Source organism: Trachemys scripta, chromosome 4 (assembly GCF_013100865.1).
Source record: "Trachemys scripta elegans isolate TJP31775 chromosome 4, CAS_Tse_1.0, whole genome shotgun sequence".
In the NCBI taxonomy this organism is placed as follows: Eukaryota; Metazoa; Chordata; order Testudines; family Emydidae; genus Trachemys; species Trachemys scripta.
In genome coordinates, this window is record NC_048301.1 from 119,487,751 (window position 1) to 119,513,719 (window position 25,969).

The 25,969-nt window shown below is 44.3% G+C and overlaps 1 protein-coding gene across 1 annotated transcript in view; it reads left to right on the forward strand.

Moving 5' to 3' along the window:
* The first annotated feature begins 11,369 nt into the window (after positions 1 to 11,369).
* Positions 11,370 to 25,969, forward strand: part of LRIG2 (leucine rich repeats and immunoglobulin like domains 2) — a 39,697-nt gene continuing 25,097 nt past the window's right edge. The window contains exon 1 of the mRNA XM_034770611.1: positions 11,370 to 11,562. The gene's annotated coding sequence lies outside the window, so the exon portion shown is untranslated. The remainder of the gene's footprint in view (positions 11,563 to 25,969) is intronic.

The window sequence follows — 25,969 nt, forward strand, 5'->3', positions numbered from 1 at the left end:
TTAAGAGGGAAAAAAATATCCGCCTCCAGCTGTCACCATACCCTCTCGGAGCAGGCCTGGGGGGCAAGGGAGGGGTGTATATCTGGCCTCCTCAGAGCCTCACCTGTGTCTGTGCCCAGAGCGCGGAGGTTTGCATGTGGGATCGTGGGCACTGTGACAGTGCTGGCTGTCGTACCCTGGACACCGAAGGTTCTGCAACATGGAGAAGGCTGCAGGCTTAACCTGTTCCTAGTAGGGTGACCAGATGTCCTGATTTTATAGGGACAGTCCTGATTTTTGGGTCTTTTTCTTATATAGGCTCCTATTACCCCCCACCCCCATCCCAATTTTTCACATTTGCTGTCTGGTCATCCTGGTTCCTAGAGGGGAATTCCTGACACTGCTGGGCTGATGGACCACTGGCTCAGTAACTCGGGGGATATAGAACTGGGAGGAACGGGAGGCTCAGAGGGTGAGGTGGGTGGAGGAACGAACCTGTGCAGAAGACCCCTCCCACTGTATATGTGTGCCAAGTCCCACCCTGTGTGCAAACAGAGGATTAAAGGCACACATGGTAGAAAAGTAACAGACTGTGGCCTGGTCTACACTAGATAATTAGATCGGTTTAACTACATCAGTCAGGGGAGTGATAATCCACCCCCTGAGTCACACTGTTAAGCTGACCTAAGTCCCCACACAGACAGCACTAGCTCGCCAGAAGAGTTCTTCCATCGACCTAGCTACCGCCCCTCGGGGAGGTGGATTACCCACGTGATGGGAGAACCCCTCCCGGCAGTGTAGGTGGCGCTGCACTGAAGCACTACAGCTGGGCACCTGCAGCCACTGCAGCGTTTTGAGTGTAGACAAGCCCCGGGTGTGTCTGTGACTGGGATCATGAAAACAGGCGAGGCTAGGCTGAAGCAGCACCCTTTGACAGGCGCTTTGTCCCCCGATGTCCAGGACCAATGCGGTTTACTGCTCAGCCTTTTTGCTGGGGAAGCTGTTCTGCTTTTAAATGCCTTTCTTCAGTACGTTGTTGCCGGCACCGGTGCCTTTTGGAAAAATGCTGGACCATATTCTTCCCTGGCACGACTCCATTAACTCGAGCTGACTGTGGTCAGTGAATGCCAAGCACTCGAGGAAGTGAACGTACTTCATTCCTGGAGTGGGGGCCCATACCTCTGCAAACCCTAAGCTGGGCTCCAAAGCTCCAGCAGACACTTGCATGTTGCAATGATCCTCTGGGAAAAGCAGCCCTGGCACTCCATTAGGAACACTGTGCCTTGGAGCAGTGTTTAGTCATTGCTGAGGGCTGGCCGGTGCTAGGTACAGAAAGGGATTCCAGTGGCTAGGTCGTTCTCAGTGGTTTGAGCGTTGGCCTGTTAAACCCAGGGTTGTGAGTTCAATCCTTGAGGGGGCCATGTAGGGATCTGGGGCAAAAATCTGATCTGTTTGGGGATTGGTCCTGCTTTGAGCAGGGGGTTGGACTAGATGACCTCCTGAGGTCCCGTCCAACCCTGATATTCTATGATTAGCCAGAGAAAATGGTAGAGGATTTGAGACTGTCAAGTTTAATTTAAGATCCAGTGAGCAAACATTTGAGAGATCAATGCAGAAATTGTAAAGCGTACTGATGTCAGCATGTGGGTGACTTGTGTACAAGAAGCTGAGCTAAAATCAGGAAGGGTAGAGGAATGGACTTGGGTCATAGCAGGAAAACGAGCGAGGCAGGTTGATTTCTCCATAACCTCTCGTTCATTTCAGGTAATTACTGCTAATAATATCCACGTTCATCCCAAAGGATCCAAATAACATACAAACGATGCACAGGAATCAATGGCCCACCAGTGAAATGCAGACCCTTCTGGGGTGGAAGTTGGCAGCTGATTAACAGCATACAGGGTACACAACCATTTGGCACAAGAAGTGTAAAAGAATACCAAATATCCATTCTAAACTACAGTTCTTCTCATTGTTTTTGCTCATACAAACTAACATGGCTACCACTCTGAGTTCTGCCTCCTTCAATCTCACTAATATCAGCATCTAACCAGGACACAATACTCCAACTGTTGCAGCAAATGCCATGGAAACTTTCATGCCCACAAGTGTCAGGGCCTCAGGTTTGCATCCAGCTGAAAAAAGTGGGCTTCAAATTAGTCACAAGCTTCTGTACTGTAAAGAAACCCACACGCATGTGTAGAGACACACACACCACTGTTGCATATGTTACTGAGTCCAGACATTTCAGGCACTGTGATGTTTTTATTCTGTGACCTTTCAAACAAATTTCATAGTTAGAAGTCCCAGGATCAGAAGTGGAGATAATACAGATTTCATATTTTGGTGCTGTTTTTAATTAAAAGAGTTACCTGGCTCCCCTGCCAGGCAGCTGCCACTTCCCAAACATGTAGGTTCTTTTCACTGAACTTTGTTACCTTGTGTCAAAGGGCTGTTTGCAGGCTTTGTGGATGATGGAAAGTGCTTTTCCTAACTTTCATCATAATGGGCATAGCAATAACCTGGGCCAGTATGAGGCAGCTGCTGTCTGCATGGTCTCACTCACCCCACCGACTTGTAGCGTGCTACTGTCACCTAGTGGTGCTCAGAGGAATGGAGAAGTGTCAAGGGCAACAAACACTTCAATTTTTGTACTTGATTTGGCTCCAGAGGGCTGAGATTATAAATCCACATAAGCAAAGAAATTCAAAGCTCACATATTTACTACAGGAGCCTACCTTAGCCTCCTTGGGCACAGCAAGGTGACAGCATGGCCGTTGTTAACTGGAACGTGTCCACGGCCAGTGTTCTTACACGCAACGTATCACTAGCTCCTAGTAGCAGCTTCCCCGGGTGTGACTGGCTTCATGCATTACCTGGCAATGTGAGACTATGTTCAACAATACTCCAGGGCAGTGCTGTGGGGAATCCATGGAGAGTCATAGAGTTTAAGGGCAGGAGAGACCAGCAAATCCTCTAGTCTGACCTCCTGTACATCACCGGCCACCACCATCCACTAAACCCAGCAAGCGTCTCATCTGACGAGAGCCTCACTAGAGCTGGCTGAATAAAAAGCATCAAGGCCAAGATTTCCTAAAGTGCCCAGTGGTTTGGAAGCCTCAGTTTTTGTGCCCAACTTGAGACACCCAAAAGGGACCAAATTTCAAGCAAGTGCTGAGTACCCACCACTGAAAAACCCCGTAAGATGCCCTGATCTGGTAGCTGCTCCTGGAAATCTCAGCCTAAATAACTAATTTGATGAGTGTCCTTAATAAAACATTCCACAAGCCCTTCTTTCCATCACCTGCCCAGCTCTTCTAACCCAGCTCGCTTATCAGTTAGGGGGGAGATTTCAGTGACCCTCAGGAGTCTGGCCCTTCTCAAGCATGAATGTGGGAGATGTGTACTTCTTGAGAGGACAGCTGGTCACTCGGGGCTCATCCTCTGGCAGACGAGTGTAGCTAGAATGCACAATCCTCATCCAAAGCGCACACCCAGCTAGATTGACTTTTCCATGCTCTGCCCCTCATTCCTATACATTGAGCATGGGCTGTTATATATTCTTTAGAAGTTCAGCACTGGAATAGATCTGGAGCAAGGGGCTTGGGAAACATGTCCCCAGCCAGCCATGCTGCTGGAGCTGCAGCTGAGCCTGGGTTTCCCCCATCCTTCATCCCACCCACCAATGTGCCTGCCATAAAATGCAAAGCCAGGGTCGCAAAATTCCCCTGGAGGTTTGCAGACTCTCCTCTCCCAGAGGTTTCATGCTGCTGTGACTACACTGACGTCAATGGAGCTACTCCGGATTTACACTGCTGCAAGTGAGAGGAGAATCAGGCTTGTTCTGTTTGAAAAACTTCTGTGTAGAGCAGGAGCGCTGCCAGCTTTTCTGCCGCCCTAGGCGGCGGAAGGTCCTGCCCCGAAATGCCGCCCCCCACAGAGGCAGCGGAAGGTCCCGCCGCCGAAATACCGCCGTGGTCGCTGCGCCCCAAACTGTTAATGGGTTGCGCCGGCCCTGGTGGAGAGGCAGGGCCTCTCCTCTGATGGCAACTGGTTTCGCTGAGACTAAAGCTGCTGGTGTAACAGAGCCGTCCCATTTCTGATCCTGCAGGTCAGGACCAGCTGAACACGTGGGAGGGGTTTCCATTAAGATGTAAATTCTCTTGTAATGCTCTTGTAAATGCAAATCCTGGAGGAAAGGGTTGTTAAAGAGACCTGCACTCCTTGTGCTTTGGTTCCAGACTCTCCTCTCTCCCTACTTGGCTCTTTCTGTGACAAATCTGGAATGATTAGCCAAGTAGTTTCAACAGCTCCTTAGTCGGTACAGATAAGACTAAAACTTTGCCCCTCCCTGAGCAACTCCTGCCTTTGCAATATGATCTGCAGGTTTGCACAGATGCTAGGATACCTGCCAGGAGCAATGGACTCAGCTGTCCTCTGCAGTGACTTTTCTCTGAATGTTCAGGCTTGCTTCCATACAGATCATGGTCTTCCGACCCGCAGCTTACACACTGGGAATGGCCAGTGTTGTGTTTCATGTTGCTTTGAGAAGCAGAAATCTGAATAGCTCCTGTGGTTGGAGGACAAGTCAGAGTTTATCAAGTATAAACCCTAGCCCAGACTGGCACAATCCAAGTGAGCTCCAGTAGAAGGTGCTGGCCAGGGGATTATGACAAAGCATCACTGGCCGGTGACTGCAGAGGTGTGTGCATTGGCTGGTGGGAACCCCAGGCCTGAACTCTAATGTGGCTCTTGCATCCCAGCAAGCTGGGCATGCTGTGGAGACAGAGTGCCCAGAGCTGGGGAGGAGATCCTCGCTGCACAGGCTGGAGGAGCAGGGCGTGCTGTGGGAGAAGCATGTTCAGCCTGGAGAGGTGCTGATGGGGTCTGTACCTCGACATGCCCTGCTCAGCTACCGAGGGAAGTGAGGGCAGGGGCATGAAAATCAGAGAGCCAGAAGAACCCCAAAAATGAAATATCTTGGCATTTCCATCTGAGGTGGGTGAGAATCAGCAATGCAGTGTAACGGGAACTGGGTCCTATGGGTCTGGACATTGCACAGCCCTTTGTCAGGGTCTCCCAGAGCAGGTGCTGTTTGTCCGTCGTGCACCCTGTGGGCTGCAAGAACGGGGCAAAACCCGGCTGAGCAAAGGGCCACTGTGGGTGTTCTGTCAGCAGCAGGGTCCAGACTAGCAGAGGCATTAGGACAGGGCTTGTTTTTCTTGTATTCCTAAGCCCTGGACACAGCATTTGGAAGGAGGAAGGGAGCTTCCACCAGCACTGCCCCACCATCTTTCTGCTGAACGTGGTTGATAATACCCATTATCAGTCTGGGGGAAGTGTTCCTTCGAACAGTGAGTCACAAGGCAGCTGCCTGTCCAAAGTTCTGTGCGCAGAGCCCGGAGGCTCTGTAAACGCAGTTCTTCTCCTTGGCAGTTCCGGGGACACTGACAACACAGGCCTGCGTGTTTACAACAGCCACCTGCCCATTGCACCAGAGGGGAACTAGCAGAATCAGCTCCCTTCCAGCTACAGGCCCTGTTCATGTTCAGAGATTGCTGTGAATGTGCCAGTCTCTGAGAGCAACCAACAGGGGGCGTGATTTTCAGAGGTGCTGAGCACTGATGCATTGACTTCAACTGGAACTGTGGTCTACTCCGCACCCTGAGAATCAGGCCCCGACTGGAGAACACACCTGAGCTCACCAGCTGGTAATTTCCAAATGACCCCCAGGTAGCGGTGCAGGCATGGAACACCCCCCCCCCCCCCGCATGGTGCAGCTATTTCTACTGATATCTTGAATGCGTTTTATTGCCTGCCAGGATGGGCTCCCCCTTAGCTAGGGCATATGACAAAGGGTGCCCCTAACAATGTGAGAGGCACCCTCTGCCTGCAGCACATTCAAAGCAATCCCTGAACGTGAGCTTTCTGCATCCTCATGGACTATCGCTGCCTGCAAGGTCTGAGCAATTGCAACAGCCAAAGCAGGGCCAGCCAAGGTCATTAGAAAGGCAGGAGGCTCCTGTGGGTAAGGCCCTGAACTAGGACTTGTGGGGGTGTAGGTTCAGTTGCTGCTCTGCCACACACTCCCAGGCATGGGGCAGTCAGAAGTTCCCAGCACCCACAATAGGGCCCAGCCAGGTTTTCAGAAGAGCTCCCTGCCAAGACTGAGCATGCCAGGGTCCTGCCTCTTAGTTCCAAGGAGTAGGTGAGGCTCTATGGAGCAAATACATATCACCCTACCTGTAAGGAATCATGACTTTTAAAGTAAACAGGATGTAAGGTACTTCATGGACAAAGCTCCAGTGACGGCTCCCATTCATCTCCTCCAAGGTGGCTGGAAAGTGCCAGGGTTGTAGTGCAAAGCTAATTAAGCAGACTGATGGCAGACAGCAGCCTACATGCTCCCGGCTCCCTCGGGGAGAGTGCTGTCGTTAGTGCGACCCATTATTGATGTTTTTCTCATAACTATTCCCATATGAAACGGAGGAAGAAACCAATGAAATTAAAGGGAAAACCACCAATGGAAAATGAACGGCATGAATGCAGACAAAGGACTGCCTGGTAGCTAAAAGTACCCTTCGACTGGACTGCAGTTCAGGAGAATTGCTCATGGGGAATTGGCTAATCACTGTGTCAGATGTGGACATGGATCCAAGAGAAGAGAACCCAGGGAACAATGATCAAGCAAAATGCCCACCCAGTACTGGCCCTAGGGGCAGAGTTCCATATTCTAGTCCTAGAAGAGGTCAGGAGCTGGAATTCATTCTCTGCGTTGGGAAATTTCTCCCAAGAATAGTATTTTATTAAGAAAAACAGAGTTCTTCCAAAAAAGTCCCTGGCTTTATTACCAGTTTATTAAATAGCTCTTTGCAGATTGCAGCCACTGCCTGGTTTTACAAACTCGGGTCTTGACCATCCTCCCATTGAAGTCAATGCCCTCATTCTCCTTGGCCTTGGTCCTTTGAGGACTCATTTGCACCTGTTCAAAGTTGTTGTCAAACACAGCTATTTTGATTGGGTAGCATTTTACACACACTTTATACAGGTGTGAATGACCACACAAAATACAAGGCAGTGGAGAATCAGGTCTGTGGAGTCTGATTTTTCAAGAGTTCCGGGCTAGATTTTCAAATGCTCAGTGCCCACAGCTGGGGCCAGTTTTTCATATGCACTCTGTACCGGTGTACTGAGCCCCTTTGAAAAGCTGCTCCTAGACTGTAAGTAACTAGATTAAAAATCATTCAAATTAGGGGCAGATGACAGATTTTGGAAAAGAAACATCTCCATTTGCGTGGGTTTGTTATCAAGCAGGTTCGTTCTTGTTTTAACATAAACAATTTAAATGTAGTCAGCTTGCACTCCAATTAAGATGTGAGGGGGTAAAAAACAATAACACAACACATGCATCTGGCATATGTGGGCAGGAATGAGTCCATTTAGGAAATAATATCGTAATGGAACTGTTGTTTGGTCTGATTTTTCTTCACACTAGAAGGTGCCACAAGCACTTATTTCTCAGGCTGCCTGATAAAGTGTGTAACTGCTAACAACAGCAACTCTGTGTGTGTGCAATGAGTAAAATAGACCATACTGCCGCTTTGTATGAAAACAGAGCTGACAGTAGCTACTGCTCAGAGCCAGGGGAGAACTCAGCTAGTGTTACAAAAGATGCCAGATTAAAGAGCATCCCTTACAGGGGATGGGAGAGTTTGCAGAACGGATAATGGAATACAGCACCTCAAATCCAGCCCAAGTCTGTAGTGACCAAGCAACAGCACCAGAGGCCGCTCAGTACTGTTCCTAGTGGCCAAGTAACCAGAAATGTCACCACCTAATTTGGTGCTGATTTTAGGGTGACCAGATGTCCTGATTTTATAGGGACAGTCCCGATTTTTGGGTCTTTTTCTTATATAGGCTCCTATTACACCCAAACCTTGTCCTGATTTTTCACATTTGCTGTCTGGTCACCCTAGCTGATTTGTTGGTAAGCCCTCTGCTGAAAGGCCTGTGAATGAATGAGGCACAAAGATGGAATGAGTGTCTGGAGGGCAGGGCAGGGAGAGGCACTGGTAAAGGAAGGTGAATGTGGGAGTCTTGCACTGCCTCTGTCCATCTATAGCTGTTCTTTGGATAAACAGAGGATTCAGTCTCATGGGCTACCAATTTCACCAGCACTAAATTCACCCTGAGGCTGATCTTGCACCGTACTCAAGGAGAGCAAGGTCAGATCAGCGAACATACTAATGATTTCTAATTGCACTGCTCTATGCAAGATGTAGCTTTCCAATTGTGCCACTAGATGGCACTCCTGTCTTTACCACCAATACCATCAGGCTAATAAGGCCACAGCAGGATAGACATATCCCAGGAGCGGTGATAACATAATTCATTGCATTCCTAGGAGTCAGCTCAGGACACAGATGGATTAAGACAGACCTCATGATGTACCCTCAACCTAGAGAGAGGTGAAAGTGAGGACCTCTGCTACAGGAGGATGGTATTTATCTCCAAGTACCCGTCAGACCTATTCCCCGGAGAGATTACCGTAACTGCCCCTTCCCTGCACTCAGATGAATTGTTTGCATTGTCTCAATTATACACAAACACAACTGCCCTACTTATTTAATTCTAAACTTGCTTCCTAGAATAACCAGAGGAAGGCACCAGCCTTGTAGGCGAGCAGCAGACTTCCCTATCCCCTTAACTATAACCTATTGCTATATAAACAAATACTTATTTTCCTTCTTGGGACTAAGAACTGTACAGGCACCTCAACATATAATGGCTGCAGACCTATAAAACCCAACAACATGTCAAACTACAGGAAACTGTATTGAGATCCAACCACCAGATTCAATGTGCGTTACCCCTTGCAGCTCTAATTTCTCCCTGCAGGACTGGGCTGCAGCCAACTGGTAGGGTTGCCAACCCTTCAGGATTGTCCTGGAGTCTCCAGGAATTAAAAAGATTAATCTTTAATTAAAGATTGTCATGTGCTGAAACCTCCAGGAATATGCCCACGCAAAACTGGCAACCAGTTGAGGCCTAATTAGCGCGGAATAGAGCGGAAGAATGACGTCTCCTGTCTTGCTTACAACACTCCTATAAATACATCCCAGAATGATGTTTGCTTTTTTTGCAACAGTGTTACACTGTTGACTCGTATTTAGCTTGTGATCCACTATGACCCCCAGATCCCTTTTTGGAGTACTACTTCCTAGGCAGTCATTTCCCATTTTGTATGTGTGCAACTGATTGTTCCTTCCTAAGTGTAGTACTTTGCATTTGTCCTTATTGAATTTCATCCTATTTACTTCAGACCAATTCTCCAGTTTGTCCAGATCGTTTTGAATTTTAATCCTATCCTCCAAAGCACTTGCAACCTCTCCCAGCTTGGTATCATTGGCAAACTTTGTAAGTGTACTCTCTATGCCATTATCTAAATCATCGATGAAGATATTGAACAGAACCCGACACAGAACTGATCCCTGAGGGACCTCACTCATTATGCCCTTCCAGCATGACTGTGAACCACTGATAACTACTCTCTGGGAACGGTTTTCCAACCAGTTATGCACCCACCTTATAGTAGCTCCATCTAGGTTGTCAAGTATCAGGGGGTAGCCGTGTTGGTCTATATCCACAAAAACAACAAGGAGTCCGGTGGCACCTTAAAGACTTACAGATTTATTTGGGCATAAGCTTTTGGCGGTAAAAAACCCAGATGCATCTGAAGAAGTGGGTTTTTTACCCATGAAAGCTTATGCCCAAATAAATCTATTAGTCTTTAAGGTGCCACTGGACTCCTTGTTGTTCATCTAGGTTGTATTTCCCTAGTTTGTTTATGAGAAGGTCATGCAAGACCATATCCAAAGCCTTACTAAAGTCAAGATATACCATGTTTACCACTTCTCCCTCATCCACGAGGCTTGTTACCCTGACAAAGAAAGCTATCAGGTTGGTTTGACACGTTTTGTTCTTGACAAATCCATGCTGTTACTTATCACCTTATTATCTTTTAGATGTTTGCAAACTGATTGCTTAATTATTTGCTCCGTTATCTTTCCGGGAACTGAAGTTAAGCTGACTGGTCTGAATTTCCTGGGTTGTCTTTATTTCCCTTTTTATAGATTGGCACTATATTATATTATAGATTGGCACTGTGCCCCCTAAAATTACTGATTACACCCTCTTGCGCAGCCAGCTGAAGAACATACACAGAGCCGTCTATGCATGAGTGATGTGATGCCATGGTGCTATTGTATGAGGTAGTGATGAGTGATCACTCTGCTTAAAATGCTTGCAGGAGATCTGCATTATTCTGAGTCTGGTTCCAATTGGCTGTGCATAAAAGCAAGAGCTTCACAGCCCTCCCCCCAGACTCCCTGTCTGGGAACCTCAGTCTTTAAAGGCACAGCCCCAATACCACTTCAGAGACAGGAAATGCAACTGACCATCTGCAAAATAGTGTAGTGGACTACCCATAAAGTAAACAAATTGAAAAAAGGTAGGGAAAAATAGAGAAGTCTCTCTGACCTTTCTTCATTATAGAAATCGTAGGGGTTATTTGTAATGACAGATAGAAGGAAATTTTCAGATGGAAATGTGGTTTTTAAATTGACGATATCCCACTGATTGAATGTTCAGCTCAGCATTGCTGCAGGGGAGATTATTGCTATACAAATGAAATATCATTTTAAAGGTAGCAACCCCCTTTGCCTGGAGGGGTTTAAAGAAGAACTTTGTTCAATGGCTGAGTCTTGTGTTTTCTTTCTCCTGCCCCCTGCTTTAGAAGTTGCATTCAATTTTAATGTGATATTTGGTTGCTATAGCTTGCTAATGACCCATTTCAGATGAGCTTCTGGCTGGTGCGCGGTGCTGGATTATGAGCCCTGGAGACAGCGGTCTCACTTTATCCCCAGACCAGGTACAGCAAGAGCAGTAGCATGGCCACATCTTTCCAGCACACCAGGCTTTGGCTCACCCACCTTCCCTACAGTGAAGGGTTTGGGTCAATGTCCTCCCACGTGGGAGCCAAGAACCCGCCCAGGGACTGAAGCCCCACCCCGTCCCCAGGCTGGCTCCTCCCACTTGCGCTGTCTAGCTCTAGCCCGCCCCCTAGCCCCGCCCCCTTCGAGCACTCATGTTGTCGCCTCCGCTATTGGCTCCTCCCCCTTCAGGTGCCAGTTTGTCGCCCCGCCCCCTGCTGCCTGTCGCTGCCCACCTGGCTGGTCTAGAAACCCCGCCCTTCTCCTCGTTGGCCACGCCCCCCGTGCGCGCTGAGCTCAGACGCCGCGCGCGGTGGGCGGGGCTAGCGGCTGTCCCGGCCTGTGTGCGCCCCGTAGCCGCCTGGGGCAGGGCCGCGGCCGGGAGGATGCGGGGAGCGGGGTCGCGGCGGGGGGCGCTGCCCCTGCTGCTCTTGCTGTGGGTGTGCGCGGCCGGGGAGCCGCCCGGCGAGGCCTGCGCCGCGCCCTGCTCCTGCCGCCGCGGCCTGCTGGACTGCAGCCGCCACCGCCTGCCGGGGGGGCCCGGCCCGGGCCGCCGGAGGATCCCGCCGCTGCCCGCCGGCACCACGGGCCTGTGAGTACGGGGAGGGCCGTTGCTAGGGGGCCGTTGCTAAGGCGCCTGCCCTGCCCCGCCTCCCTGCGCGCCAGGCCGTCCCGGCGGGGGGGGGGGCTCCTGCGCCGCCCCGCCTGATCTCGGCGGGGGCCCCTTGTGCACAGCCCCCGGCCCGCGGGGCTTCCGCCTGTCCGGCCCCACTGCCGCCTTCCCCGGTGCGCGGGGTGCCGGTGTCTGGCTAGCAACCCCCGTTGGGACTAAGGGCTGCAATTATGGGGCTGCTGCGCCGCCTTCTAATACCCAGTTATTTCTGCTGCCACCGACTGAGTAACGCAATGGCTCATTAAGTGAATTCAGACAAATCCCTCGTATCCTAAGGATTTTGGCAGGGTCAGTCCAGGTGAGTCGGCCGCCGCTGTTGTCATCAGAGAACACAACCCCCAAATCACTCAATTAGGTGGCGAATTCTGCCACCTTAGGCTGCTGGGAGGCCTTGGCTGTGTAATGTGAGTGAGACTGTACAGAAAGGTCTGATTTCTAATACCCTATATCTTTAATGTACGTGTGCATCTCCATCTCATAGTCTGGATTGAACCATGTTTACATTTTCTGATGAAGTGACCAGGACTTGCGAAATGCTCAGCAGGAGACATATTTCTTGCTACATATTAAGTTGAATAAATAACTGCACAGCTGTTAAAGCAGGTAGCTGTTTCTTTCCTTGGATTGAAAGGAACGTTAAGAAGCAGGATTTGTTTTGGAAAAGCATCATTGTTCCATGGGGCTTCATTTTCTGAAACCTGTCATTTTTAGATCTGTCCTGCTTCTTGATCTTTGTTTAGCCAGGAAATTGACTTTAAGTGACAGCTAATCTTCCAAAATATATAAGAACGTAAGAACGGCCGTACTGGGTCAGACCAAAGGTCCATCTAGCCAAGTATCCTGTCTACTGACAGTGGCCAATGCCAGGTGCCCCAGAGGGAGTGGACCAACAGGCAATGATCAAGTGATCTCTCTCCTGCCATCCATCTCCATCCTCTGACAAACAGAGGCTAGGGACACCATTCCTTACCCATTCTGGCTAATATCCATTAACGGACTTAACCACCATGAATTTATCCAGTTCTCTTTTAAATGCTGTTATAGTCCTAGCCTTCACAACCTCCTCAGGTAAGGAGTTCCACAAGTTGACTGGGCGCTGTTGAAGAAGAGCTTCTTTGTATTTGTTTTAAACCTGCTGCCTATTAATTTCATTTGGTGCCCCCTAGTTCTTGTATTATGGGAATAAATAAATAACTTTTCCTTATTCACTTTCTCCACATCACTCATGATTTTATATACCTCTATCATATCCCCCCATAGTCTCCTCTTTTCCAAGCTGAAGAGTCCTAGCCTCTTTAATCTCTCCTCATATGGGACCCGTTCCAAACCCCTAACCATTTTAGTTGCCCTTTTCTGAATCTTTTCTAGTGCCAGTATATGTTTTTTTAGATGAGGAGACCACATCTGTACGCAGTATTCGAGATGTGGGCATACCATCGATTTATATACGGGCAATAATATATTCTCAGTCTTATTCTCTATCCCCTTTTTAATGATCCCTAACATCCTGTTTGCTTTTTTGACCGCCTCTGCACAGTGCGCGGACATCTTCAGAGAACTATTCACGATGACTCCAAGATCTTTTTCCTGACTTGTTGTAGCTAAATTAGCCCCCATCATATTGTATGTATAGTTGGGGTTATTTTTTCCAATGTGCATTACTTTACATTTATCCACATTAAATTTCATTTGCCATTTTGTTGCCCAATCACTTCGTTTTGTGAGATCTTTTTGAAGTTCATCACAGTCTGCTTTGGTCTTAACAATCTTGAGCAGTTTAGTATCATCTGCAAACTTTGCCACCTCACTGGGAACCCCTTTCTCCAGATCATTTATAAATAAGTTGAATAGGATTGGTCCGAGGACTGACCCTTGGGGAACACCACTAGTTACCCCTCTCCATTCTGAGAATTTACCATTAATTCCTACCCTTTGTTCCCGGTCTTTTAACCAGTTCTCAATCCATGAAAGGACCTTCCCTTTTATCCCTTGACAACTTAATTTGAGAGCCTTTGGTGAGGGACCTTGTCAGAGGCTTTCTGGAAATCTAAGTACACTATGTCTACTGGATCCCCCTTGTCCACATGTTTGTTGACCCCTTCAAAGAACTCTAATAGATTAATAAGACACGATTTCCCTTTACAGAAACCATGTTGACTATTGCTCAACAGTTTGTTTTTCTGTATGTCTGACAATTTTATTCTTAACTATTGTTTTGACTAATTTGCCTTGTACTGACGATAGACTTACTGGTCTGTAATTGCCGGAATCACCTCTAGAGCCCTTTTTAAATATTGGCGTTACATTAGCTAACTTCCAGTCATTGGGTACAGAAGCCGATTTAAAGGACAGGTTACAAACCTTAGTTAATAGTTCCGCAACTTCACATTTGAGTTCTTTCAGAACTCTTGGGTGAATGCCATCTGGTCCCGGTGACTTGTTAATGTTAAGTTTATCAATTAATTCCAAAACCTCCTCTAGTGACACTTCAATCTGTGACAGTTCCTCGGATTTGTCACCTACAAAAGCCGGCTCAGGTTTGGGAATCTCCCTAACATCCTCAGCTGTGAAGACTGAAGCAAAACATCCATTTAGTTTCTCCGCAATGACTTTATCATCTTTAAGTGCTCCTTTTGTATCTCGATCATCAAGGGGCCCCACTGGTTGTTTAGCAGGCTTCCTGCTTCTGATATACTTAAAACATTTTATTATCTTTGGAGTTTTTGGCTAGCCGTTCTTCAAACTCCTCTTTGGCTTTTCTTATTACATTCTTGCACTTAATTTGGCAGTGTTTATGCTCCTTTCTATTTGCCTCACTAGGATTTGACTTCCACTTTTTAAAGGAAGTCTTTTTATCTCTCACTGCTTCTTTTACATGGTTGTTAAGCCACGGTGGCTCTTTTTTAGTTCTTTTACTGTGTTTCTTAATTTGGGGTATACATTGAAGTTGGGCCTCTATTATGGGGTCTTTAAAAAGCGCCCATGCAGCTTGCAGGGATTTCACTTTAGTCACTGTACTTTTTAACTTCTGTTTAACTAACCCCCTCATTTTTGCATAGTTCCCCCTTTTGAAATTAAATACCACAGTGTTGGGCTGTTGAGATGTTTTTCCCACCACAGGGATGTTGAATGCTATTGTATTATGGTCACTATTTCCAAGCGGTCCTGTTATAGTTACCTTTTGGACCAGCTCCTGCGCTCCACTCAGGACTAAATCTAGAGTTTCCTCTCCCCTTGTGGGTTCCTGTACCAGCTGCAGTTTTCTTTTGTAGCATATATATACTACAGAATAGCTTAGCAATAGGAAGAGGTGTCTTGAGGTAATGCTTTTGTAGAAACTGAACATAATGTATATAATCTGATATCTGGGGGAAAGGAGAGAGATGATTGTATTGTTGTGGATGAGAAAGTGACTCTAATCATTAGTATTTTATTGCTATAAAGTGCAAATTTGCTTTCCTTGACTGCCAAGAAAGGTGTGTTGTGTGAAGTTTCTGGTTTTAGTCTGATGGAGAAAAGACTGGACGTTAAGAACCTAAATATCTCTGTGGATCTGGGCCAAAGTTTGAGAGGAAATAAATGCCCTTACCTGTAAAAGAATGCACAGGCCCTATCATGGACCAAAACATTGTCTCAGTTTCCCTATGTAGATTAGGCCCAGTTGTCTTTTATATTGGATGGATAAAAGGAGAATTTAAATGCTCCAGACTGTTTAATAACCTCTTTCTTTCACAGTCCATGGTATGAGGTAATGACTTGTTCTGAGCATCAGATTTGAAACGCCAATTCTAATCCCAGTTGATCCTGCCCTTCATCTTCTGGAAAGAGAGAAACTGAGATTCATGCAGTTAACTTTTGTGACTATATTAGAAAGTCACTGGTCCTTTCTAAAAAATTGGATTTGACTTGTTCTTTGACCGTTTTTCTTCTCCCTGCACCAGCTGACAGGACTGTACTAGTTAGTGGCTGCAATTCAATGTTTGTGAAGCTCTCTGGGATCCTGTGAGTTGTAGATTTAAAGGTGTTGTAGAAATGCAATTGACTACTTTATTGGAACAACCTCTTTGGACAGCTACAGATTTTAACTGTAATTAAAGCTAATATTGGGTACAGTGAAAATGTAACTACTTAATTTTTTATTTGGCTAATCAAGGCATTTGCCAGTATCTGTGATAGTTTTGGGTAAGCCAAAAAGTGTCAAATTCCCCTGCTATAGCTTGTAAGAGTTTATAGATTTTTTTTCTATATAGCTAGACAGATTATATGGCTATATGAAATTTGCATGGATTTCACATTTCAGGTGGCAACATATGCAATCATAGGTGTGGTATTGCAATCATTTTGACTGTTCCATTCTCTTCTACCTGTACTTCAACTTCTTTCCTATCCTCTTTACTAGATATAGAGATTCCCCCTTTAATAAATTCTTCCCCAACAGATGTCTGCCTGAACCATATGCTCCTTCACACCAGTCAGCTTTCCCCTAGCCCCTAGTTTAAAAAATATCCTACAGTCTTTTTAATGTTACATGCCAGGAGTCTGGATCTGTTTTTGTTTTGTTTGTTTTTTTAGGCGGAGCCCATCTTTCCTGAATAGGTTCATCCTTTTCCCAAAAGTTCCTAATAAATCTAAAACTCTCCACCCCACATCATCTCCTCCAGCCATTTAGACCCTGCAATTCTGCCTGTCTTTCTGGCCCTGTGTGTGGCGCTGTAAGCATTTCAGAGGATGCTACCATGGGAGGTCTTGAACTTCAATCTCTTATCTAGTAGCCTAACGTTGGCTTCCAGGACTTCTCTCCTACCCCTCCCTATGTCATTGGTACCCACACATACTGCAGCCACTGGTGCCTCTCCAGCACTGCACGTTCATCTGTCTAGATGTCTCATGAGATCCACAACCTTCAAACCTGGCAGGCAATTTACATAAGTTCTCCTGGTCATCACAAACCAATTATCTATACTTCTAATAATCAAATCCCCTATTATTATTTCCTGGATCTTCCTAATAACTAGGGTTCCCTCCCCAGGAGGGGTATCCTTAGTGTGAGCGGGTACCAGCACATTGTCTTTAAGGAGGGTCCCAACTATGAGATGGTTTCCCTCCACTCAAGATTGATGTTCTCCTTCCACATGACTTTCCTCCTCCTTAACAGCACAGAGGCTGTCAGACTGGGGGTGGGTGGGACTGCTCAGTTATGTCCTTGAAAGTCTTCTCCTTAGACACCACTGTCTTAAACATAAATACTAATCATCATTGCATAACACTTACTGCTGTGTGGAAGAGAAGGGGTAAAGTCCCAGATCCACAAAGGTATTTAGGCTCCTAACTTTGATTGCAATCAGTGGATGTTAGGAACCTAAATACTTTTGTGGATCTGGGCCTGAGTTTGAGGGAAATCAAATGCCCTTGTGTATAAAAGAATGGGCAGGCCTTGTCTTGGACCAAAATATTGTCAATTTCCCTATGTAGATTAGGCCCAGTTGACTTGCATTGGATTGATGAAAGGAGAATTTAAATGCTCAAAACTGTTTAATAACATCCATTTGGAAGATAAATGCAAAACCCATATTCAATTATCTATAACAAGTTCTGGAATCCCATAGCTTACGTATATAGTCATAAATAAGAATTGCCTGTGAAAAGCTGTAGGTTTGGCAGGAATCAGGGATCTGAACTGTGAAAAGTAGGGCATGTCTCAGTTAACACCCTCAGTCTTCTGCTCACTACCCTGTAGGTAGGTAATGCCACACAAAAGGTATGTTCCCTCCTTGCAGTAAACAGTAAGAACTGATAAAGGGAAGCTTCAAAGTTGAGTTCAGCACACAAGTACAGCCTGCTAACCAGGCTATTATAAGATTTAACAAACCTTGAAAACTGCTGCCAGCGTTTTTTGGGAATGTCTTAACTCAGACCTTCCCCAAGGAAAATATTCTGTTCCTGAAGAATAATTGTAGTTCATCAGGTAGCTAATCACAAAAACAAAACAAAAACATCTGTTTTATTTAATGAGGGCAGGTTTTCTAGCTTACAAAAGTACTTCTATCGTTCTCCAAGCAGATAAAGGGGTGTGTTTAAAACCTTCATACAGAATGCAATGGGAAGAAGTGGTGTTGGCTCCTTTGCAAGATTGTGCAATCTGACAAATGCTGTAAACAATAATTAAGTATATGTTCTCTGTTATGGCTTTCAGGAGTTTAGCGCAAAAAGCATCTGGGGTGGGGAAAACAACTACTTCCATAACTACTCTAAATGTTCTGGATCCAAGCAAAAAGCTATAATGCACAAAAGCCATTCAATATTCAGTCATTTACCTGCATTTTTGTGTAAATTAAGAATTAAATCTCTTAACACGAAATAAATATTGACACCCATGCATATTGACATCAGTTCTGCTTAGGGTAACCAGATGTCCCAATTTTATAGGGACAGTCCTGATTTTGGGGGCTTTTTCTTATATAGGCACCTCACTCTCTGTCCCAGTTTTTTACACTTGCTATCTGGTCACCCTAATTCTGCCCCTTGTTGCTTTAAAGCACCAGAAATTATTATCTTATTCTTTGCATAAATTTTCCCCAAACTATTGGCAGATAAAGCTTCTAGCAGGCTTTTTCTTTTTCTTCCCCCTGGATAAAGGAGTTCTAAAAACATGGACTTGTGATGAAGTGTTCAGAAAGCCATCGTTCCAAATGTTTCTCTTGGGATGTAAGTGGGGGGGAACATGGTTACCTATGATGCAATATCCCTAGTATTGATTAGATTCCACAGTTTGTGTGGAAGACAAGCACTAAAGCTAAAGATCTTTAAATCAGCATGTCCAGATAACTCTTACCAAAGAGTTTTAATAGCTACTGGAGGAGCTGTAAGGACCATTTAGAACTGTCAGAACACTGGGGAAGTTCAAGAGGACTGGGAGAAAACTACCATTGTGCCAGTGTTTTAAAAAGGATAAACACAGTCAGCTACCTAGCCCTGATAGCCTATCTTGGGGGCGGAATAATGAAATGGCGGATTCAGGACTCCATTCATCAATAATTAAGAGGGTAATATAATGTCAGTCAATGTGGGTTAATGGGAAATAGTTTGACAAGATCTATCACATTTTGAGATTGCAGGCTTGATAAAGGGAATAGTATTGGTCCAATATACTTGGACTTCTGTAAGGCATTTAACTTGGTACCATGCGGCACTTTGATTAAGAAACTAGAATGAGACAAAATCAACACACATTAAATGAATTAAAAACTGGATAATGCATTGATCTCATAATGTAACTGTAATTGAGGAATCCTCAGAATAGTATGTTTCTAGTAGGGCCCTACACTATTTAATCAATGAGCTGGGAGAAAACAAAATCATTGCTGAAAGTTTGCAGATGACTCAAAGATTGGGGGAGTGATAAATAATGAAGGCAGGTCACTGATTCAGGTCAATATAGATTGCTCAGTAAACTGGATAAAAGGTTTTGTTTTGTTTGTTTGTTTTTTAAAAGGTATTTTCAGTTGGAGCTGAGTAACATATTTTTCAGCCAAAACATTTTGGGAGAAAAATGCAGGTTTGGCAACACCAAAACATTTAGTATATTTATCAGTTTCAATGACTTTGGTCAGGAAAAAAATAAATATTATTTTGGCTATATTTGTACACTTTTTTCAAAACAAAATATTTTGATTTTTTTGGACTTGAAATGAATTTCACTTCAAAATTTTCTTTAATTGTATTAAGAAAGATATAAAAATAGTCCAAAACAAAGTGTTTAGGTTTTTAAAATGAAACACTTTGTATGACCTGAAACACATTTTTTGACTCTTCAGTTAACTGAAATTTTTTTTTAAATTGTTTTTTCAGTTCAGCTTGAAACAATTTGTTTTAGAATTTTCAGAATTGCCAGCAAGTTGAAAAACTGGTTCTTCTCAGAGCTCTGGTTTCAGTGTGGCCAAATGCAAGGTCATATATAGGAACAGAGAATGTAGGCCATATGTACGGGGAGGTTTCAGAGTAGCAGCCGTGTGAGTCTGTATCCGCAAAAAGAACAGGAGTACTTGTGGCACCTTAGAGACTAACAAATTTATTAGAGCATAAGCTTTCGTGGACTACAGCCCACTTCTTCGGATGCATATAGAGTGGAATAAATATTGAGGATATATATATATATATATATGTACGGGGAGGGACAGAGTCTGAAAAAGATGGAAGGGGGAGTCATGATGGATAAGCAGCTGAAGATGAGCTTCCAGTGTGACTCTGACTAAAAGGACTAATATAATTCTTGGATGTATAAATAGGGGACTATCAAATAGAAGCAGGGTGATCTTATTACCTCTGTATGTCACTGGTGAAACACTTCTGGAATACTACGTCCAATTCTGGTGTCCACAACTCAGGAAGGAAGTTGAAAAAATGGAGAGAGTTCAGAAAAGAGCCTCCGAGTGATTAAGAGATTAAAGGACATGCCATATAGTGAAAGACTCAAGGATCTCAGTCCATTCAGCTTATCAAAGAGAATGTTAAGGGGTGACTTGATTAGGCTATACGTACTTAAAGAGAAATCTGATAATAGCGATCCCTTCAATCCAACAGACAAAGATATAAGAAGATCCCATGGTTGGAAGTTGAAGTTAGACAAACAGACTACATATTAAGAAATAAGGTACAAATTTTTAAGTCAGGATAAGTTACCAGGGGCTGTGGTGGTTTCTCCATTACTTAAAACCTGATTTACAAGAGCATCGATAGTTCAACCACAGCTATTGGACTTTAAGCAATAATTAATTCAGTGAAGTCTTATGACTTGTGTTATGCAGGGGGTCAAACTAGATGATCCCAGTGGTGATTCCTTCTGCCCTTAAAATGTATTGGGGTTTGTGGGGAGGAATCAATGGAGCTGCCATCTAGTGGAATGCGTCTGACAGGTAACCCAGGGAATGACATCTGATTTGACATCAGATAAGTGAACTGACATACCTATCCATTTTATTGTTGGAGAGAAGATTTGGAGACTACACTTCTGGAGGGTGAATCTGAAGTACAGCGAGTTCATACAGTTGTGATCAGATCGAGCTTACTGTACACTTTCCACACTGTGGACTTTAGACTGTATCTTTATATACCATTAAACGATATCAGATGTTAAACATTATACGCTTAAGGAATGAGAATATTGTAGTCGTATCAAACTCGAACATCTACTTATTCAAATACATTGGATTTGGATCGTTCTCCAGGACTTATAAAGACATCAGTTTGGTATGTGCGTTTCCTCCTATTTACTTAACAGATAAAAAATAGTTCAGCTCACAATGAATGTTTAGATGGGTTATATACCACACAAGATGAACCTTTAAAATATAGTGATTACACGGAGCAATGTGCATAGTGCAAAACACGAACTTCACAGTGCAAATCCAAGCATATTTAAGACAGCAGATTTTTTTCAGAACAACAAAATACAAATTATACTTAGAGTTTAGGATGAAAGCAGCAGAAAGTCTTACCTGTGTGACTGAATAATTTGTTCACTTGTTTGGAAAGTCAGACTTGTTCGATCGCTAAATGTAAAATGTTAGAAAAACCAAATGATCTATTTGAAAATGAATGGCATAAGGAATAGTTGGTGATTAATTATAAAAAGTGTCCAAAATTATGCTCTAAGGCAGTGTTTCCCAAACTTGGGACGCCACTTGTGTAGGGAAAGCCCCTGGCGGGCTGGGCTGGTTTGTTTACTTGCTGCGTCCACAGGTTCGGCCCATCCAGGCTCCCACTGGCCACGGTTCGCTGCTTTAGGCCAATGGGAGTCGCTGGAAGCGGCGGCCAGCACATCTCTCGGCCTGCGCCATTTCCAGCAGCTCCCATTGGCCTGGAGCAGCGAACCGCGGCCAGTGGGAGCTGCGATCGGCTGGACCTGCAGACGCAGCAGGTAAACAAACCGGCCCGCCCCGCCAGGGGCTTTCCCTACACAAGTGGCGTCCCAAGTTCGAGAAACATTGCTCTAAGGCACCAAATGCAAAAGTTCTTGGAAAAAGCAGGTAGTCTTACTTCAGTATCTTGTCAATGAAAACCCATTTTGCAATTTGGATCTACTTGTTAATAAAACACCTTGCTTTAGAACTTTAAATTTATATCGTCACAATAATCTTAATGAGACCAGTCAAAGCCTTTGGCATAATATCATTTGGTAGAAAACCATAGAATTTGACTGGTTAAACTGTGGGCTTTGTTGAGGGTCAGATTATATTAATAATCAAGGTGATAAACTGTTTGCTGTTATGTTGTAATTAATCTCCTCTGCCCATCATATTGCAAGTTTATTGTCCCGCTGCGAGGTCCAACGTATTCCTGCAGTAAATCTCTTCTGAATTATTTGCTGGAAAATAGTTATTCTAAACATTTGAATGTCATTTCCTTACATTTTTATAACTTTATGAGCGTAAACTTTCCTGCTTTGGCACTCCAGGATTCATTTAATGAGTTTCATCATGTATAAAAAGAGGGAGTTTAATGAAGTGAAGAATGGTTCAAGCTAGTATCATTGATAGCATAACAGCAGGTGAGAAGTCTGTTAGCAGATTTAGTCACTGATGAACTACACAAATCTATAGAAAGGCTAGAGCTTTCCAGCCTTGCCAAGCAGGGTAAATCCATAGTGATACTTTCCTAGATGCTTTTTCTCAATGCCTGGTTATTTCATGAACTGTTCTAGCTTGCTTGCAAGTTGTGGCTATTAATTAACCAGGCCATTTTGCAGTGCCATGTTCATTTTGTACTGATTTACTCCAAATGATTAATCTAGTGCATCCTGGCATTGAAAGCCCAGGAAGTGCCTTGGACTCTTGGGTCACGAGATTGACACACTGGATTATACCTGGCTAGGTGTTTTGTTCCATCTCAAGAGGCTTTTTACTCTTTTCACATCTCCTGAAAATAAGGGATTTTGTTAATGGCTCCTGATGGGAGAGAACTAAAAGATCTGCTGTAGACTGGCATATTTGACCAAAGCTGGGAGAATTCAATGGTCAAATGGCAAAGGTAGAAAATAAGGGAAATAGTCTGTTAAAAGAATAAGGATGCTGAATCTGCAGCCAGGAGCCTAATGGAAATGCAAGCTGGTTCCTGTGAGACCAGAAATTTACTTTTTACTTTCCTTATCCATTAGTCTCTGGTAACTATAGGTTATGCTCCTTACAGCACAGGTTTCCACAAGTGCAGAATAAAGATCTGTATTTTTAGAATACGGTGGACTTAGGGCAACAGAATCCTAATTTTTAATTTCTTAAAAGTCCCTAGGAATTCGTCAACTTCCTTTAAACTATGGCTTTCCTAGAATTTCTCATGGTATTAGGTATAAGATGAGTACAGGAACTGTGTTGTGGGTTTGGGTGGGTAGTTTTTTTTTTTTGGGGGGGGGAAGAGATCTTAATTAGCTGCAGCACAGTATTAACAATAGGAGTACTTGTGGCACCTTAGAGACTAACAAATTTATCTGAGCATAAGCTTTCGTGTAGTGCCATGTAGTGATCTAACAGAGTCTCAGCTTCAGAGTAGCTTTTTACTGAAATTAGCATACATTCCCATGGTAGCATATGAATCCCCAGGGAACAAAAAAATACAAGGTCCAGAGCTTGCTATATTCAGTTCTATGTCAGTGTCAAGAAAGCACTGCTAGTCTGAGGAACCAGTAAGACTTGAAGTAAACCATCAGGACAAGTGTACTCAAACTGCTTCATAAAGTAGCCCTCTTTCTAATACAGAGACTGTCTTGTGGTAATCTCCCTCTTCCCATCCCATTTATGACTGAAAAACTTCTCTAGAGCAACTGCAACAATTGCTGACATGGAAAGGTGATATTAGAAAGTTATTTATTATTAATATTAGTTACAGCATGGAAATGAGGATGTAGTGCCATGTGAGCAGGCAGATCTCTACACACCAGTAGTCTAAAGAGTAAATCTTAAACTCTGGTATAGAATAATAGAAAACTGTGCAGCTCATAATTCACTTCCAAGGTGTAGGACCTTTTTCACATCATTCTGATGATCATTTGTGCTAGTCACTGTCTCAGGCTACTAACCACTGCTGTAGTTATGTCCCCTCTGAAAGTGTAGAGGCACAGATTTCAAATGACATTGAATGTAATCTCTGACTTGAGAAACTAGTGGCAATGACTGCTAAAATATGTCTGAAATTAAGGGGCAAGACTTGTTCAGTCTCCCATGACCTAGTCAATTCCTGGTTCCTTGTCTTTGATGGCCACTCAAGTGGTGGCTTTTGTGTGTGAACTCTGCTTGTCTGTGGAAGCAGACTGAAGCCACCAGACCTCTTTCAGATACAATACCTTTCATAAAGCTGTAGGGTGACCACAGGCCTGTGCTGGAATTGAGCAACAGGATCTAACTCGCTATCAGTCGCTCAAACCATCCAATTTCCAGACTATCCTTAGTTTCTTGACTTGGTTTGAAAAGTAGGATTTCACCCTGTGAGTACAAGGTTAATGAGTGGATAAACCTACGGGACTGAATTTGTCTGCTTTCTGCTATCTTCCATGGTACGTGTAATTGACTTACTCTTGCCATGATCAAAATGTTTGTAATTCCTCTGCTGTGTTGTTTTTAACACTGTTGCGGTGAGCACACCTGTTAGTGCCAGAGAGAGTTGCACTCAGTACAAATAATCAGGTGGAAGAAAAGGCAGTTCATCTTGTTCTTAATATTTTGCTGCTTCGCTCTTACTATTGACCAGCAGCATGTGGTGCAGAAACGCCATGTGAAACGAGTTCTTACAGGAGCCACTTGCATCTTGGTTAGTATTCAGGTAATGCTACAAAATGCTGGATACAGATGTGCTGTCTATAATTCTCTGACAAATGAAGAGTGAAATCCTGGCCCCCTGGAAGTTGACAGGGAGTCTTGCTACTGGTTTCCACGTGGACAGGATTTCACCTGTATTTCATCTTGCTTGCCTCTGCAGAAGGAGAAAAATGTCACTTGTATTGTTCATCTATTGCTGAGGGTATCTCTGAATTTTATTTGAAGCACCAAATTCTCATTCACAAACCTGTTTGGATTTCTGCATGCCTTATCTAAATTATTTACATCCCAGTGGTACTAAAGAGCAACATTAACAGCATGTCTGACTGCATGATACCAAGAATTTTTATAATTCATCATTTTTTTTTACACTTATGTCACTATAGATTTAGCATGAGTGGGAGTTGAGTTCATAACACTAAAAGCCATTTTTTCTTCACAAAGACATGTTTTCTTTATTCACTCTATAAATACTCAAATAGCATCGGGGTTTCTAGGGGTTGGAGTGGTGAAAGAAATTAAGATTCCTTAGTAACTGAGTGTCTAGGTTGCAACAATCTAGTGTTGTAACGGACTAAATTCATCAGGGATATTGATTACATTCTAGGAGCTCTTGAAGGGAAAGACAGCTATGGCAGGTCAGGTATATTTAGAAGCTTAAATAAGGGGTCCATGAGTGCTGAGATCTGTGTGGTGAGTTCGGGCACATAGAACTCATGGCCACAAGATGTTGTGGTCAAGAATTTAGCAGGATTAAAACAAATTTGGCATGCAACATCCACAGCTACACTAGATAGGATTTAAAACATTGTAAGAGATGTACACCCTCACGGGTCAGGTTACAGCCACTATGCACCCGGATTTGGGATGCAACGTCCCATGTGGGTCAGTTATTCATAATTCTCATTTATGGTGTTCCTTGAAATTTCTTTTGAAGCAGCTGGGACTGGCCACTGTCAGAATAGATCGTCTAGCTGAGTATCCTGTCTCTAGTCCTCTGGCACATTTGCCTTCCAGAGTTAGCAAACAATTGGGGAAGTTTTTTGTCCACAGGCTATGTGGCGTTGATGGTCAGAGCACAAACAGTCAGTAAACATTAGTTTTGAGAGAGGCTGTCCTTTTAGAATGAGAAGTAAATTATTCTGTTACTGTTGTGGCCCCTCCTGATTCATGTTATGGCATTTTTACTCTCAGTTCATGAGAAAATTGAAGTGAGGTAATGGTGAAGGTCACCATGTGATTGATCAATCTGCAAAAATATAATCAGTTTTTCCATGTGTGACAACTGGGAACTTATTTGCACTTGTTTTAGCTTGAGTGTAGGAAATTCTGACAAGCTTGCATGCAAGAAAAATCCATTTGCTTGAGTGCACTTATCAATCTTTCTGACTTCTCCCCCACTTGCTAATATTTCTATAGAATGTGATATGTGCTTGTTTTACTGTTAAGTGTTTAGTGACATTGTGTGCACCATGCCCTGCCCTCCCCATCCTCTAGCAGGTACCCATATGATTTAAGGCCAG